General features: G+C 43.9%; 1 pseudogene; it reads left to right on the forward strand.

Moving 5' to 3' along the window:
* The window catches only part of LOC112068335 (ribokinase-like), a 52,335-nt pseudogene that overhangs the window by 12,590 nt on the left and 20,650 nt on the right, over window positions 1-19,095 (forward strand).

Raw genomic sequence — 19,095 nt, forward strand, 5'->3', positions numbered from 1 at the left:
CCTTAGAGTTAGATGCAATATTGTAAAGTGGTTGTTCCACTGGACATACATCATAAGGTGAATGCACCAACTTGTAAGTCGCTCTGGATAAGAGCGTCTGCTAAATGACTTAAATGTAAATGTTAAATGTAATTTGCAATGCACATCCAGACTCACAACACCTCCAGACATGACTCAGAACATGTACATCTCTTCTAGATGTTACCAAAACATCTGCCACAACAGATGTGCCTCTAACCCACTCTCTCTCTTCACATCTACTACAGCTGTTCTCCACAACACCTGGAGTGAAAAACGGCTTGGAAACATCAGGGTAGGGAGCTGACTGATGACTACTAGCTAACAGCTAAGTATTTAGCACTGTGTCTGGCGCTTACAGTTGAGGACGGAAGTTTACATACACCTTAGCCAGATACATTTAAACTCAGTTTTTCACAATTCCTGACATTTAATCCTAGTAACAATTCCCTGTTTTAGTTGGGATCACCACTTTATTTTAAGAATGTGAAATGTCAGAATAATAGTAGAGAGAATGATTCATTTCAGCTTTTATTTATTTCATTACATTCACAGTGGGTCAGAAGTTTACATACACTCAATTAGTATTTGGTAGCATTGCCTTTAAATTGTTTAACTTGGGGTCAAACATTTCGGGTAGCCTTCCACAAACATTCCCACAATAAGTTGGGGGAATTTTGGCCCAATCGTCCTGACAGATCTGGTGTAACTGAACCAGGTTTGTAAGGCCTCCTTGCTCGCACATGCTTTTTCAGTTCTGCCCACACATTTTCTATGGGATTGAGGTCAGGGCTTTGTGATGGCCACTCCAATAGCTTGACTTTGTTGTCTTTAAGCCATTTCGCCACAACTTTGGAAGTATGCTTGGGGTCATTGTCCATTTGGAAGACCCATTTGCGACCAAGCTTTAACTTCCTGACTGATGTCTTGAGATGTTGCTTCAATATATTCACGTAATTTTACTTCCTCATGATGCCATCTATTTTGTGAAGTGCACCACTCCCTCCTGCAATCAAAGCAACCCCACAACATGATGCTGCCACCCCCGTGCTTCACGGTTGGGATGGTGTTTTTCGGCTTGCAAGCCTCTCCCCTTTTTCCTCCAAGCATAACAATGATCATTATGGCCAAACAATTCTATTTTTGTTTCATCAGACCAGAGGACATTTCTCCAAAAAGTACGATCTTTGTCCCCATGTGCAGTTGCAAACCGTAGTCTGGCTTTTTTATGGCGGTTTTGGAGCAGTGGCTTCTTCCTTGTTGAGCGGCCTTTCAGGTTATGTCGATATAGGACTCATTTCACTGTGGATATAGAAACTTTTGTACCTGTTCCCTCCAGCATCTTCACAGGGTCCTTTGCTGTTGTTCTGGGATTGATTTGCCCTTTTCGCACCAAAGTACGTTCATCTCTAGGAGACCGAACATGTCTCCTTCCTGAGCGGTATGATGGCTGTGTAGTCCCATGGTGTTTATACTTGCGTCCTATTGTTTGTGCAGATGAACGTGGTACCTTCAGGCGTTTGGAAATTGCTCCGAAGGATGAAACAGACTTGTGGAGGTCTACAATTTTTGTTCTGAGGTCTTGGCTGATTTCTTTTGATTTTCCCCTGATGTCAAGTAAAGATCCACTGAGTTTGAAGGTAGGCCTTGAAATACATCCACAGGTACACCTCCAATTGACTCAAATGATGTCAATTAGCCTTTCAGAAGCCTCTAAAGCCATGACATCATTTTCTGGAATTTTCTAAGCTGTTTAAAGGCAAAGTGAACTTAGTGTATGTAAACTTCTGACCCAACGGAATTGTGATGGAGTGAATTATAAGTGAAATAATCTGTCTGTTTACAATTGTTGGAAAAATTACTTGTGTCATGCACAAAGTAGATGTCCTAACCGACTTGCCAAAACTATAGTTTGTTAACTTCTTTGTCAATATGGGGGCGCTGTTTCCACTTTGGAAAAAATCGTGGCCAAATTAAACTGCCTCGTACTCTATTCTAGATCGTACAATATGCATATTATTATTACTATTGGATAGAAAACACTCTCAAGTTTCTAAAACTGTTTGAATTATATCATTGAGTAAAACAGAACTCATTTGGCAGCAAACTTCCAGACAGGAAGTGAAAAATCTGAAAACGAGGCTCTGTTTCAGGGCCTGCCTATTGAATTGCCTTATATTTATGGATATGCATGCACTGCATACGCCTTCCACTAGATGTTAACAGGCAGTGGAAGGTGGAATGGGGTGTCTAGCTTGATCTGAGGTCGAACAAGAGCTCTTGGAATGACGTGTCCAGAATTTCCTTTCTCTACCTAGGCGCGGGAAGCACCTCCATATTGTCTTATGATAAGCYTTCGGTATACACGGCTKATATCTCCGGCTCTGTTTTTATTTGATACATATTAGAAAAACATCATAAAGTAGGTTTTTTCAACCGAGTTTCATCAGTTTATTCAATGTTTAATGGGACTTTTGGAGTTTTCCGTTCTCTGCATCGAGAGAAATTGGGAACGTCATCAACATTGGCTATCCTTGTGGAGCGAATTCGACAGGAGAGAAGGACATTCTAAAACCAAACAACGATTTATTCTTGACCAAGGACTCCTTGTACAAGATTCTGATGGAAGCTCAGCAAAAGTAAGAACAATTTATGATGTTATTTCGTATTTCTGTGTAAAATGTTGAGTCCTATTATCCGCCGTTTTGGCGGGCGCTGTCTCGCTATAACGTAAGCTGTTTGTTATGGTAAAGTTATTTTTTTTAAATCTAACACGGCGGTTGCATTAAGAACCAGTGTATCTTTCATTTGCTGTCCAACATGTATTTTTTAGTAAAGTTTATGATGAGTTCTTTGGTCAGATTAGGTGAGTGTCCAAACTAGCTCCGGATATTCTGGTGAATCGATGCTACATATTCACAATGTATAACCACGGTTTGCAGCTCTAAATATGCACATTTTCAAACAAAACATAAGTGTATTGTATAGCCTGATGTTATAAGACTGTCATCTGATGAAGTTGGTCAAGGTTAGTGATTTAGACTGCGTCGATCATGATGAAGTTGGTCAAGGTTAGTGATTCATTTTATATCTTTTGCTGGTTTTTGCGATCGCTACCTTTTGCTGCTAATAAATGCATTTGTGTGTTTGGCTATTGTGGTAAGCTAATATATGCTATATTGTGTTTTCGCTGTAAAACACTTAAAAAATCGGAAATATTGGCTGGATTCACAAGATGTTTATCTTTCATTTGCTGTATTTTTCATACCATGTATTTTCTATAAATGTTTTATGATGAGTATTTAGGTATTCACGTTGCTCTCTGTAATTATTCTGGCTGCTTTGGTGATATTTTTGATGGTAGCTGCAATGTAAAACTATGATTTTACCTCAAATATGCACATTTTCGAACAAAACATAAATTTATTGTAAACATGTTATAGTTATATCTCTATTTGGTCGGTTTTGTGATGGCTACCTATGCGGTAGAAAAATGGTGAAAATATGCGGTTGAGTCTTTTGCTATTGTGGTTAGCTAATAGAAATACATATTGTGTTTTCGCTGTAAAACATTTTAAAAATCGGAAATGATGGCTGGATTCACAAGATGTTTATCTTTCATTTGCTGTATTGGACTTGTGATTTCATGAAAATTATATTATATGATATCCCTGTCGCGTTAGGCTAGGCTATGCTAGTCAGCTTTTTTGATGAGGAGGATCCCGGATCCGGGAGAGAGAAGCGGTAGTTATTAACAAGAAATTTGTGGAGTGGTTGAAAAACGAGTTTTAATGACTCCAACCTAAGTGAATGTAAACTTCCGACTTTGGGCCGAGTCATTGTCTCTTTATGGTTATGACTGACTGAGACATTAGGGACTTGTTGATTTTTATGGGACTGCCCTGCAGGGTTGGGGTCCTCCATTACCATTTTGTCAATTCTCAGGAAGTATAGTGAAATTACAATGCAAATTTTCCTCATAGCTTTTTGAAGTGCAAAATTAGAATTTTTGTTTACTTCCTGATTTGATTTGCCTAGGTCCAGTATTACCATTATTTGTTACTGTAGTGACCTTGATTTGAGTGAATTAGAATAGAGTTGACCCCAACCCTGCTGTAATGTCAAGTGTATTGGGCACACATGTTATTGTTTGTGCAATTTTGTGCACTGTAGCTAATTCACAAGCATTGCTCTGTGGTTGAACCATCCTCCTCTGGTGATGTGGTCGATGTGAACAGATGGCAGATGGTTCTCAAGATAGGGGTGAGGAAGAGGGTGATAGCGCTGGCCGTACACCTGAACTGGCGGTGCCTCTTTAGTTTACACTGTTTTCGATACACAAGCATAGATGAGAGAGACAAAGAGTGAGAGACAGATGAGAGTGTGAGGAATTAGAGAAAGAGGGACCAGAGTACAGTATTTGAGACAGAGATTCAGAGAGAAAGGAAGGGGAAAGTCTAGAAAGAGTAGATAGACAAAAGACAGAGAGAGGGGGAGATAGAAAGAGGAAAGAATGAGCTGAGAGAGGGAAGTTAAGTTGAGACCCGCTGTGAAAGAGAAGAGGGGGCAGATATTGAGCTAGGCGAGAGAGAGGAAAGTGGAAGGAAGGTATGATCTGTATCATCCACACACATGTTGCCTGCCTGTGTGTACTTGTGTGTTTGTGTCTGTGACACACTGTTTCCTCTTTTACTTGAAAGAGGCCCCAGCATCCACCTCAGAGCGCGAGGTGGCCAAAGCCCTGAGCAAACCCACACAGCTGCTCACTTACGCACACCCACACACATACACAATCACATACTCACACACAGATACAAAATAGGGTTTTATTTCACAGACATGCAAGAATACAAAAGGCCTTTAGAGTAAATATATGCAGGGAGATATTTAAATGAGTCACATACATAGTTATTTTGTGCCCAATAGAATGGTAAATAATGTAGTGTCATTTTAGTCACTTTTATTGTAAATAAGAATATCATATTTTTCTAAACCCTTCTACATTAATCTGGATGCTACCATGATTACAGGTAATCCTGAATGAATTGTGAGTAATGATGAGTGAGAAAGTTAGAGGCATAAATATCATACTCCCCCCAAAAATGCTAACCTCCCCTGTTATTGTAATGGTGAGAGGTCTTGGAGGAATAATATTTGTGCGTCTGTAACTTTCTCACTTATCATTATTCCCGATTCATTCAGGTCTATCCGTAATCATGGTAGCAACCACATTAATGTAGAAGTGTTTAGAAACCAGTGGAGTCTGGTGGGTGGAGCTATAGGAGGACGGGCTCATTGTAATGGCTGGAATGGAATATTTGGAACGGATTCAAACGTGGTTTCGACATGTTTCATACTGTTCCATTCTATTCTTATTTACAATAAAAGTCCCTCTAAAATGACACAATACATTATTTACCATTCATTTCTATTGGGCACAAAATGATCTGAAACACAAGTTTTGGGACCAAATACTAAACTTTTGACTACTTGAATAAACACACAGAGAGTATTTTAATACCTCTTCATATATTCCACATTTTTGGTTGCGTTACAGCCTGAATTCAAAATGGATTACATTTATATTTTTCCTCACCCATCGACACACAATACCCCATAAGGACAAAGTGAAACCATATTTTTTTTAAATATTTGCAAATGTATTGAAAATGAAATACAGAAGTATCTAAAAAATCGGGAATAAATCAAGGGTATATCAATACTTTCTGAAGGCACTGTATAAGTGAATTTGTCCCAATACTGTTGGTCCCCTGAAATGGGGGGACTATGTACTAAAAGTGCTGTAATTTCTAAACGGTTCGTCCGATTTGGATGAAAATACCCTCAAATTAAAGCAAATGAATTATCGTTCAAATTCAAAAGTGCTGGGGTAGACCCCCCCCCAAAAAGGTCACAGTCCCAATACTTTTGGAGTTCACTGCATGTACATCCACACACACACATACACAGAATAACATGATGTTGGATAAAAATATGTAGTGTTAAGTGTCATGAATATGCACTGTGTAGACTGGGATACAACACATACACTGAGAATTACACCTCACAAACACACACAGGGTTACAAATCAAATTGTATTTGTCACATGCTTCATAAACAACAGGGAAATGCTTTCTTACGGGTCCTAGTTTTCCAACAATGCAGATTTAAAGATACAAAATAAAATAAAAATAGAGACATGAGGCATGTATACACAGTTAATAACAATAACGAGTAAAAATAACATGGTTACATACAGCTCACCCTTCCACTGATGCATTTCCCAAACACACATGCACGCATAGGTTTACGCCTTGTTTACACATAGAGGGACACACACACACACACACACACACACACACACACACACACACACACACACGGTTAGAGCTCACCCACACGGTTAGAGCTCACCCACATGCTGATGCTCTTCCCAAACACATAAGCATGACGCATGCACAGGGTTACACCTCATACATAGAGGAATAAACACACAAACACATTGAGAAACCTGAGTTGAAGAACAGAGCATGTGTACGGCCACCTCTCTGGACACTGTTTTTTCTTTTCCAGGAAATTCTAATTTGATCTTTAAAAGGGCTGTTTTTTATAGCATTCATCCACTTGAGCTTTGCCTGCAGAGTGAACCCCATGGAAGCCATTGTACCCACTGAAAGAGAAATCAATGAGTTTCTGATTGGCATATAGTTGTAAAGGGAAAGTCTGTGTCGTCAGAAATTGTGGAAATTAGGGTAGCAGGGTTACAATGGCTAATGCAGATATTAGTTTTGATATATATCTGAATATACAATACAGGTTTAAAAGGGACTATTTACTATGTTTAACTTGAATTGTCGCTGATTGTCCCACAGGAGGGATTTTCCCAGCACGAAATGCTTAGCTTGTATACTGATTGTAAAAATACGTTTTCTAGATGTTTTTTAGTAACCAGAAAAAATACTAACTTGTTCTCTGACTGGATAACAGTCTAAATATGTATTTCCCAAATGTCATCATAATAAAAGACTGGGTTGTAATCTTGTACAACCAGGAGACCAGTTTACAACATATAAATGACGTAATTCCGATTTTGTCCACTGGGTTGGATCAACATTGGTGTGTGCTGGAAGCTTTTTTTATACCAACATATTTCCGTAAACACTAGCTTTCTCTTATGCCCTTTATCAAACTCAGTGAATGGAGTTGTTCAGTTGTTTCATTGTTTCAGCATTCTGCAGTGGAATGGATTGTTCTCTGGTAGCATTTACCTGATATGTACTGTACTGTTTGAGTAGGATACAGTACCTTTGGAAAATATTCACATTTTGTTACGTTATAGCCTTATTCTAAAGTGGATTTTTAAAAACAATACCATATAATGAAAAAGCAAAAACAGTTAATTTTATTTTAGCAAACGCATTAAATATGAAAAACAAATACCTTTGCTATGAGACTCGAAATTGAGTTCAGGTGCATCCTGTTTCCATTGATCATCCTTGAGATGTTTCTACAACTTGATTGGAGTCCACCTGATGTAAATTCAATTGATTGGACATGATTTGGAAAGGCACACACCTGTCTATACAAGGTCTCAGAGTTGACAGTGCATGTCAGAGCAAAAACCAAGTAATGAGGTCAAAAGAATAGAATACAGCTATGAGACAGGATTGTGTCAAGGCACAGATTTGGGGAAGGGTACCAAAACATTTCTGCAGCTTTTGAGGGTCCCCAGAACACAGTGGCCTCCATCATTCTTAAATGGAAGAAGTTTGGAACCACCAAGACTCTTCCTAGAGCTGGCCGCCCGGCCAAACTAGGCAATCGGGGGAGAATGGCATTGGTTAGGGAGGTGACCAAAAACCCAGTGGTCAGTCTGCCAGAGCTCTAGAGTTCCTCTGTGGAGATGGGAGAACCTTCCAGAAGGACAACCATCTCTGCAGCACTCCACCAATCAGGCCTTTATGGTAGAGAGGCCAGGAGGAAGCCACTCCTCAGTAAAAGGCACATGACAGCCCACTTGGAGTTTGCCAAAAGGCACCTAAAGACTCTCAGACCATGAGAAAAAATATGATCTGGTCTGATGAAACCAAGATTGAACTCTTTGGCCTGAATGCCAAGCATCAGGTCTGGAGAGGAAACCTGTTATCATCCCTACGGTGAAGCATGGTGGTGGCAGCATCATGATGTGGGGATGTTTTACAGCGGCAGGGACTGGGAGACTATTCAGGTCGAGGCAAAGATGAACGGAGCAAAGTACAGAGAGATCCTTGAGGAAAACCTGCTCAAGAGCACTCCGGACCTAGGACTGGGGCGATGGTTCACCTTCCAACAGGACAACCACCCTAAGCACACAGCCAAGCAGTGGCTTCGGGACAAGTCTCTGAATGTCTTTGAGTGGCCCTGCCAGAGCCCAGACTTGAACCCGATCGAACATCTCTGGAGAGACCTGAAAATAGCCGTGCAGCAGCGCTCTCCATCCAACCTGACAAAGCTTGAGAGAATCTGCAGAGAACAATGGAGAAACTCCCCAAATACAAGTGTGCCAAGCTTGTAGCGTCATACCCAAGAAGACCCGAGTCTGTAATCGCTGCCAAAGGTGCTTCAACAAAGTCCTGAGTAAAGGGTCTGAATACTTATGTAAATGTGATAATTCATTTTCTTCTTTTTAATATAAATTTGGAAAACTTTCAAAAAACCTGTTTTTGCTTTGTCATTATGGGTTATTGTGTGTAGATTGATGAGGGAAACAATTGAATCAGTTTTAGAATAAGGTTGTAACCTAACAAACTGTGGAAAAAGGGGTCTGAATACTTTCCAAAGGCACTGTATATATAGATACTGTTTCTTATATCTTACAGAGAAGACCATTTTCAACCCAGCGCCGGCCATTCCAGACTTGCATTTCGATTTCTACAGAGCCTCTGATGTGTTCTGCTGTAACGAATCAGAGGTGAGATAGATAGACAATGTGAAGCAACACACACACACACACACACACACACACACACACACACACACACACACACACACACACACACACCTAATATGTAAAATAACTCAAAATAACTCAAATTATAACTCTTACATGCTTCGTAAACAACAGTTGTAGACTAACAGTGAAATTATTACTTATGGGCCCTTCCCAACAATGCAGAATACCCCCCACCCCAAAAAATAAATAGAATAATAATAGAAAAAATAGTAACACAATAAATACATTTCAGCACCTATTTGCCTGAGGCACTGTGGCAAACCCAGCCCCCCTTCTTCACCTCCTTCACAACCATTCTATTGTATCTTCAGGGTCACGGCCCTGCACATCAATAGCATAGCAGCTGCCTCAGAAGTAAGTAACCCCTTCTGGCTTGAATAGAAAAGATGATTCCTTCCCTCCCTCCCTCCATTGATGGTAAAGGGTGTTATGGAGCCACCTTAGCCTCACACCTCCACTGTCAGAGATGACAGATAGGGGTTGGGAATGATGGGAAACAGGGCAGATGTGTTGAGAGTGAGTCAGATTCACCCGTCGGGTAACACAGAGATGAGTTTGCCCAGAAATGTCTCTTAGAGGGACTTTGATGTGGTCGGGTGGGGAGGGGGTGGCTTTGCAGGTGGGGTCTTAAAAGAGTGAGTTGAAGATGGAGTCGACTGTCTTTTTCTCTTGTAAGTTTGAGTGTAAGACACACACACACTCCTTGCTTTCATCCTCTCACCGCAACTCATCTTTCAGTCAAGGCAGTGAAATGATTCACCAGCCCAGAGCACACACACACACACACAAACACAAAAACACTGATCCTCTGGGCTCCTCCGATGAGTAAGGAGAAGACAGCTAGCGCTTTTTCTTATTTGGCAGCCGACCAGAACTGGGTGGCACAAGAGAATATGAGCACTGATAATATACTGTGTGTAGTTTATTTTTCAACTATCAATTGTTGGCTTTGAAGCCTCCTAGATGATGAAGTGAAAGCCTCCATTTGTGCTTAGTGTTTGTGGTAGTGGTGCCCTGACCCCCACAGAGAGGTGAGCTAGCGGAGCTCACTGTCTGGGCAGGTGTGGAGGGTTGAAAGATAAGATGGACGTTCACTCCTTTTCTTAAACCCCTATCTTGTGTGTGGTCTCCCAGTGCCATGCTGAATCTGGAAGAGGGTAGAAGAACGACAAAGTGCAAACATTCTTTGATCCACAGCCCACATAGTATGTTGCCCTGTTTATAGTGATGGGAATTAGCACCACTGTCCATTAATAACCTCTTGAGAATACAGGGGGTAATATTTTTGCATTAGCATAATTTGCTCTACAGATTAAACTGCCTCTTATTCAATTATTGCTCTTACTATATGCATATAAATAATACCATTGGAAAGAAAACAATCCCTAGTTTCTAAAACCGTTTCAATTTTGTCTCTGAGTGATACAGAAGTCATTCCACAGCACTTTCCATGACCAAGAACATAAAATCAAGATGTGTTATGCTGGCTTCAAAGCTCTGCCTATATATGGTCGTGCCCCCTATGACCCGAAACACACCTCATTGGCCTTCCTCTGGGTGACAAGAGGACGTCAGAGGAAAAATATCTTGTTTATCTGGGACTGACGTGAAATGAGAGCTAATTCTTTGGCGTGACCGACAACTTCCGGTTCTCTATATCGTGCGACTTGTAGCTGCGATTGTCTTCTGTTGTACGGCCATTATTATCTCCGTCTCGAAGTTTGTTTGATACATGTGACCATATCATCGTAATGTATGTTTTTTCAATATAGTTTAATCAGATTATTTGAATTTTTRCGGGAGTTTTMRGGTGTWCCGTTGTCMGATTMTATTTACGTTTGAGAYATRCGTGCCACTCGACCGGTACCTGTGCTAAATGGAGTGGGCAAGGAAGAATTCTGAACGGAACCAACGACTCATCTTGACAAAGGACACTTTGATCAACATTCTGATGAAAGATCAGCCATAGTAAGACCCAATTTACGATGTTATATCATATCTGTTGTGCATGTGAACTGGACGTGGGCGCCTAGCCGAATCTGCCTGGTAAAAATATCGTGTCATTCGCTAACGTGGTTAGCTAATAGATTTACATATTCTGTCTTCCCTGTAAAACATTTTAAAAATCTGAAATGGTGGCTTTATTCACAAGACCTGTATCTTTCATCTGGTGTCTTGGACTTGTGATTTAATGATATTTAGATGCTACAAGTTACTTGTGACGCTATGCTAGCTGTGCTACTCAGTGGGGTGAGTTGGGGGGTGCTACCGGATCAGGGTTGGTGACTCGTGAGAAGGACCTCACACTGACTAGCTGCCGTATAACAGAATGGAACCGGGGTTGCTGGATTGGTATACATCCCAAAAAATGATTGAGAAATAAAGGGCCGTATGTCCAGTAAATATCCGTATCTCTTTCTGCTCTATCTAGTGCCTACCAGCTCCTGGTGGAAGTTGCCCTCAGGCACAGATCAGTGAGAACAATATAAAACTCAACTAATAGGGATATATAAAGTGTTTTTGCAAGTGGTCAAAGTGCTTTAGGTTTACATTGTAGGGATAACTAATCTCATCCATCAACATTGTGTTGCACCCACCTGGGCGAAGCACGCCCAAATACTCACCATACATCGATTATCACTTAGAGGCGGGTCAGAAGCCAGAAGGTTGCTGCTTCAAATCCTAGGCCACACATCATTTCCATGGTGGTCTCCACAGGCAGGCTGGGGCGTACGTGGCGAGTATAGTGGATGTTGGTTGGGCTGGACAGGAGCCTGGGCTCCCGGGGCTGCGTGGTGCTGTCGGCACAAGAGCCCTCGTCTCTGTCGATCCGCGTCCCCACTAAGCCGGTGACAACGGTGTATACCACGGTAAAAATATCCTTATGGTCTTAGAGTGGGCAGAACTGTAGCGGAGAGGAAAACCGTGTCAGGCAAGGAAAACAGGATAACAGGATCTAAATAGTAACAAACGGCTACAAACGTAGACTGACTGAGCAGAGATTACGATCTGGCAGTGTGGAAGTGGCAGGACTGAGTATTTGTAGAGGACTTGGTTATGGAACAGGTTGCAGCTGGTGGGGATCTGCTCTGACTCCAGCACACCTGTCTTCGCCCACACAATCACACACACACAGAGAGGGGGAGTGGGAGAGGGAGCGGTGGCAGGTCAAGGAGACACAGGATGAGCAGTAGACGGCGTAACACCATGACTATAAAGTTTAGGCTTTTCACCATGCTAAAATGGCTATGTCAACAACAGCTCAACATGCCCATGTAGAAAATAAGAGTGTAGATGAACTTGAGAGAAACGAAAACTAAAGGAACACAGTGAAAAAAAGTGGGCTTCACTGACAAACAAACCTGCTTCACTGACTGGTGTGTAGAAAAAGGGATACATTGTGAGTTTGAAAATACAACAAAAACAGAGCTGAAAAACATCCTATGGGATTTTTATGGTACAGTGAGAAACATGAATGGCAACTAATAATATGGGATTAGCAGCTACACTGAATTCAGAGCTGGTTTGAACCAACGTATCACCAACCTCGTTCTCAGTTTAGCATGGAATATATAGAAGAACACAGAACTCACAACGAGCAACAATGTGTTTGTCGCCGTAATTAAAAAGTTGAGGAAAGAAGGGTGCAACAAAGCTGCCCATCACGCAGCCGTAACTGAAAACAGCATGCCGCTCTTCAAACAATCCAAGGCTCTGGACACCGAAACAACTGAGGGTTTGGTGAATAAAGTGTGGTTTGACATTGAACTTCATTTTGGCCGAAGTGGGACGGAGGGAAACCGTCTGCTGAAACCTGACTCATTTAAAATATGTACAGATGAGAACGGCCTACATAGTCAATCAGATGCATGAGGAACTCACTGCAGAGGAGAAAATGCATTATGTAAAAAACATGAAAAAAGCTTCAGGGGTGTCTGAGGCACATTTGACACAACAATTTATTTATTTATTCGCTTGTGTAATGTCAGAGGTCAGTTGAACATGGAACTCCGAAATGTGGTGCAGTTTTTCTTTTATGTACACTACACTACCTACGCCTGACGAGACGACACCACAACCAGGGGAGGATCCACGTGTCAGCAGGGCAAAGTACTTCATAAGTGATGAGTTTCTAAAGTTAAACACAGCCATAGAAGACGGATGGCTGTTATCATGTATTCACCTGTGCAGTCGACATAGAAAACATCCTGTGCGCCTTCAGATATATTATAGACATCCCAGCTACTGTCAGGACCCGGTGAGAGAAACAGTCACTAATAGTCGGCAGAACCCAGAAGATGAGGCAGACTCAGCAGTACTAGAAATGGTGGTTTAATAAAAGGACAAGATCTTCAGGCAAAGAATATAAATCCACCACGTCCAAAAATAAAGCCAAGAGGCACAAAATGGATATCCTCCAAAATACAAAGAAACTCCACAAAGTGGTAAAAACAGCAGGGAAAAACAAACCTCAAAAGACTACTCAAAAATACACAAGCACTAAACCAGAGAACCTCTGGAAAATCCAATAAGAGAAATATGTTCACAACAAGGCTGGGGCTGGGTGCTAACATACAAACACTGAGCAAAGAACTGAGGAACACACAGGGTTTAAATACTAACAAGGGAATGACACACAGGTGCAAACAATAATTAGAGCAAGGAAAAAACAAAAGGTACAAAAAAGGTGCAATGGGGACATCTAGTGACCAAAACCTGAACAGTTCTGGCCAAAACCTGACAGAATCCCCCTCCTAGGAACGGCTCCTGACGTTCCTACCAGCCTTCTCAGGGTGGAGGGCCCTGAACTGACGAATGAGGTCAGGGTCCAGTATGTCCTTGGCAGGAACCCAGGAGCGCTCCTCGGGACCGTAGCCTTCCCAGTCCACCAGATACTGCCAGGACCGCTGCACCCGGCGGGAATCCAGTATCCGGTGGACGGTATAAGCCGACTGGCCTCCTATGACACGGGGCGGAGGGGGAGGTCTGCCTGCCGGGATAAGGGGAGAAAAAACAACAGGTTTTAATAAAGAAATGTGAAATGTTGGATTGATCTTAAGGGATCTGGGTAAGTGCAGGCGAAAAGTAACGGGATTGACTCTCCTGGCAATCTTAAAGGGACCGATGAATCTCTGGGACAGCTTACGAGACTCCACCCGTAGCGGTAAGTTCTTTGTTGAGAGCCATACTCTCTGGCCGGGGTACAGGGTAGGACCGGGACGGCGACGTCTGTTGGCTTGTCGCTGGTACTGCTGTGAGGAACGCAGAAGATTAAGACGGGCCTTCTTCCACGTAAGCCGACAGCGTCTGATGAACCTCGAGGCTGAAGGCACTCTGACTTCTGCCTCCTGGTCCGGGAACAATAGAGGAGCATAGCCAAACTGACACTCGTGCGGGGATATACCAGTGGAGGAGGAGCACAAGGTGTTGTGCGCGTACTCGGCCCAAACAATGAAGGATGACCATGTGGACGGGTTGTTGGAAACCATACATCTGAGGGTGGTTTCCAGCTCCTGATTCATCCTCTCGGATGAATCCTCATCCTCATCCTCTCGTTGGACTCCGGATGGTACCCTGAAGATAAACTGGCCGTGGCCCCTATGAGTTGGCAGAAGGCCTTCCAAAACCTTGAGGCGAACTGGGGACCTCTGTCGGAAACCATATCTTGCGGAATGCCAAAGACTCGGAACACATGGTTAATCACCAACTCAGCTGTTTCCTTGGCAGAAGGTAATTTGGTCAAGGGAACAAACCTGGCCGCCTTAGAAAACCTGTCGATGATGACTAGGATAGTAGTATTACCATGGGACGGAGGAAGGCCAGTAATAAAGTCCAACGAGATATGGGACCAGGGTCGGTGGGGAATAGATAAAGGGTGAAGGAGTCCTTGAGGGCGGAGGTGAGAAGATTTGCCCTGGCAGCACACGGGACAGGCCTTGACGAAAGTGGCAACGTCTTCTCTTATGGTGGGCCACCAGAACTTACGCTGAATGAACTCCAAGGTGCGACCTACGCCCGGGTGACAGGTGAGGCGAGAGGAGTGCCCCCACAGAAGGACTTGGGGTCTTGCTGCCTTGGGAACAAACAACCGATTGGCAGGACCTCCCTTAGGACCCGGTTCGATGGCTTGAGCTTGTCTCACGGTATCCTCAACTTGCCACGAGATTGGAGCCACGATCTTAGCGGCAGGAAGAACAGTCATGTCAGTATCTTCTCGAATGGCAGGAGAGTAGACTCGTGACAAGGCGTCCGGTTTGAGATTCTTCGACCCGGGTCTATAGGTGAGGATAAACTGGAATCGGCTGAAGAAAAGAGACCATCGAGCTTGTCTGGAGTTCAACCGCTTCGCCTGCTGGATATACTCCAGATTTTTGTGGTCCGTAAGCACTTGAATGGTTGAGAGCCCTCGAGCCAGTTTCTCCATTCCTTCAATGCCATTCTTAACCGCTAGAGTTCACGATCCCCCACATCGTAATTCTCTCGGCCGGGTAAGCCGGTGAGAGAAGAAGGCGCAAGGATGAAGCCTCTTGTCTTCCCCCCTCTGAGACAGGACAGCTCCAACACCAACCTCTGATGCGTCTACCTCCACCACAAAAGGTTCATCCGCCGTCATGGTAGTTCACGATGGGAGCAGAGAGGATGCGCTGCTTGAGTCCTTGGAAGGCCGTCTCAGCTTCTCTTCCCCACAGAAACCTTGTGTTGCCACCCTTGGTTACAGCTGAGAGAGGGGCTGCACCGAGCTGAAGTTCTTGATGAACTTGCGGTAAAAGTTAGTGAAGCCCAGGAAACGCTGAACTTCCTTAACGACTTGGGGGTGGGCCAATCCGCTACCGCCCCTACCTTCTGGGGTCCACTGGACTCGACCGGGTTCCACTACAAATCCCAGGAATTGTACTCGAGAGGAATGGAATTCACACTTTTCCAGCTTAACGTACAAATGGCTGTCTAGGAGGCGTTTGAGCACTTGTCTGACATGCTTAGTGTGTTCTTGAAGGGAGCTCGAAAAGATGAGGATGTCATCCAAGTAAACAAACACGAAAATGTTAAGCATATCCCTAAGCACATCGTTTATGAGCGCTTGGAACACAGCCGGGGCGTTGGTCAGGCCGAAGGGCATCACCAGTATTTCGTAGTGACCAGTAGGCGTGTGAAAGCGTCTTCCACTCGGCACCGGGTTTGATCCGCACAAGATGGTATGCGTTCCGTAGGTCAAGCTTAGTGAAGACCACTGCTTCCTGGAGCAGCTCAAAGGCTGTGGCCATAAGGGGTAGCGGGTAGCGGTTACGGACGGTTATGGCATTAAGTAGTCGATGCAAGGTCGTAATCCACCATCTTTTTTGGCCACAAAGAAAACCCTGCTCCCGCCGGCGAGGTGGATGGACGCATGAGGCCTGCTGCCAGAGCGTCCTTGATGTAGGTATCCATAGCAGCTCGTTCGGGAGGAGATAGGAAAAGATCCGACCCCTGGGGGGCAGGTGCCCGGAAACAGGTCGATGGGGCAATCGTAAGGTCTATGGGGTGGTAGTTTGGTGGCCCTCTGTTGTGCAAATACCGGTTTGAGGTCATCGGTAACACTCGGGAACTCGGGACAGGTCGATGGATTCTAGAGACTCGGGAGGGGAACTGTCGGGGAACTAGGGAAGATACAAGTGGCTTGGCACGTAGGACCCCACTGCTTGATAGTGCCCACAGACCAGTCGATGTGAGGGTTATGGCTGTGAAGCCAGGGGTATCCAAGGACGAGAGGGAACTCGGAACACGAGGTCAGATGAAAGTTCATCACTTCCTGGTGTTGGGAAACTGAAAGTCGCAAGAGGGGTAGTGACACGAGTGACAAGTCCAGATCCCAAAGGGCTTCCATCCAACGTAGTAACCCTTATGGGGTCACTAAGAGGTTCAGAGGGAACGCCATTCTCCTTCGCCCAAACACCATCCATGAAGTTACCTGCGGCTCCAGAGTCTACCAAGGCTTGAAGGGGAAGCTCGTGGTTGTCCCAGGAAAGGGGTAACTGGAATAAGCAGGCGGAGTTGGATGATGGGAGGAGGTTATGTTCCCGTTACAGTCCTCCCAGGCCTGCACGGGAGAGTGCGTTTTCCCTGGAGGCCGGGACACGTGGAGAGGAAATGGCCCGGTTTTGCCGCAATATAGACAGCATCGCTCCTTATCCGGCGGTCTCTCTCAGCCTGGGAGATGCGTCCAACCTGCATGGATTCCGTTGGAGTCAGCGAGGATAAAGGTGGAGACTCGGAGCTGGGACCGATAGGAGCTAGGGTGAGAGATCTACGGTTGAGCTCTCTCTCTCTCAGACGCTGGTCTATGCGTGAAGCCAACTTGATCAGGGACTCGAGGTTGTCCGGTGGTTCCCGAGTGGCCAGTTCATCTTGGATGGTGTCGGAAAGACCCTTCAAAAAACACACTGTGAGCGCCTCGTCGTTCCAGCCACTCGCTGCTGCCACCGTGCGGAACTGGATGGCATAGTCCGTCACGCTGCGCCGACCTTGGCTGAGAGTCAGGAGCTGTTTGGCTGAGTCAGGTCCCCTGGTGGGATCTTGAAACACTCGCTTGAATTCTTCAGCAAAGGTAGAGTAGCTGGCACAGCAGGGACTTTGGGCATCCCACACAGCAGTAGCCCAGGCTAGGGCTTTTTCCGACAGCAGGGTGATGATATATGCTATCTTGGACCGGTCGGTGGGAAACGACGAGGGTTGCAGCTCGAAGGAGAGAGAACATTGGGTGAAAAACCCCTTACAAACACTCGGATCACCTGAGAACCGTTGGGGAGGCGGCAGACGAGGTTCAGCCAGGGGGTTAACTGCCACGGGCACTTGAATCTGATGAACTGGAGCAGAAGTGGTTGCAGGGGAAAATTGATCAGAAATCTGTTTTATGGAAGTCATCATCTCCGACAGAAGTTGAGAATGTCCAGCCAGTAAGGCCTCTTGCTGAACCAGAGCAGCTTCGTGACGTTGGACAGTCCCCTCGTGGTGGGACAGCATGGGAAAAAAGTCCTGGATACTGGCTGCCTCTGGGTTCATATTAATGGCTCAGTGTTTCTGTCAGGACCCGGTGAGAGAAACAGTCACTAATAGTCGGCAGAACCCAGAAGATGAGGCAGACTCAGCAGTACTAGAAATGGTGGTTTAATAAAAGGACAAGATCTTCAGGCAAAGAATATAAATCCACCACGTCCAAAAATAAAGCCAAGAGGCACAAAATGAATATCCTCCAAAATACAAAGAAACTCCACAAAGTGGTAAAAACAGCAGGGAAAAACAAACCTCAAAAAACTACTCAAAAATACACAAGCACTAAACCAGAGAACCTCTGGAAAATCCAATAAGAGAAATATGTTCACAACAAGGCTGGGGCTGGGTGCTAACATACAAACACTGAGCAAAGAACTGAGGAACACACAGGGTTTAAATACTAACAAGGGAACGACACACAGGTGCAAACAATAATTAGAGCAAGGAAAAAACAAAAGGTACAAAAAAGGTGCAATGGGGACATCTAGTGACCAAAACCTGAACAGTCCTGGCCAAAACCTGACAGCTACATTGGAAATATAGAATGATTTCCATGATTTAAGAACTTTCGGCAACTTGTAGAGTCCATGCCCTGACGAATTGAGGCTGTTCTGAGGGCAAAATGTTAGGGAGGTGTTCCTAATACTCAGTGTATATGGCAAATATGTGATGGAAAATTAGATATGTGATAAGATCCATTTAAAAACACATCAGATAAAATCTGCTTGAAGCCTGTGTTTGAAACCCTGTATATAATTTGTTTTTTGGTTGTTAATTTTTGACATATTTGGCATGCGCCTTAGGGCATGGTAGAAACAAGAAAATATTTATTTGTGCAGTCTTTAAATGTAAAAATAATATCAACCATTTACATGCATGTTATTTTCAATGATTTAAGAACTGAATCCTCAAGATAGCCATAAAAGAAAAGATAAGCAACATGCCTTTGAGTTCTGTGTATATCGTGGCCATCCGATATCCTACATGAAACAAGAAGACGGATAACTATACCACTGCTTGTTTATCCGTTTTCTGTTTATTCGAGATCGGAAAAATT

Source organism: Salvelinus sp. IW2-2015, unplaced genomic scaffold (assembly GCF_002910315.2).
Source record: "Salvelinus sp. IW2-2015 unplaced genomic scaffold, ASM291031v2 Un_scaffold451, whole genome shotgun sequence".
Taxonomy (NCBI): domain Eukaryota; kingdom Metazoa; phylum Chordata; class Actinopteri; order Salmoniformes; family Salmonidae; genus Salvelinus; species Salvelinus sp. IW2-2015.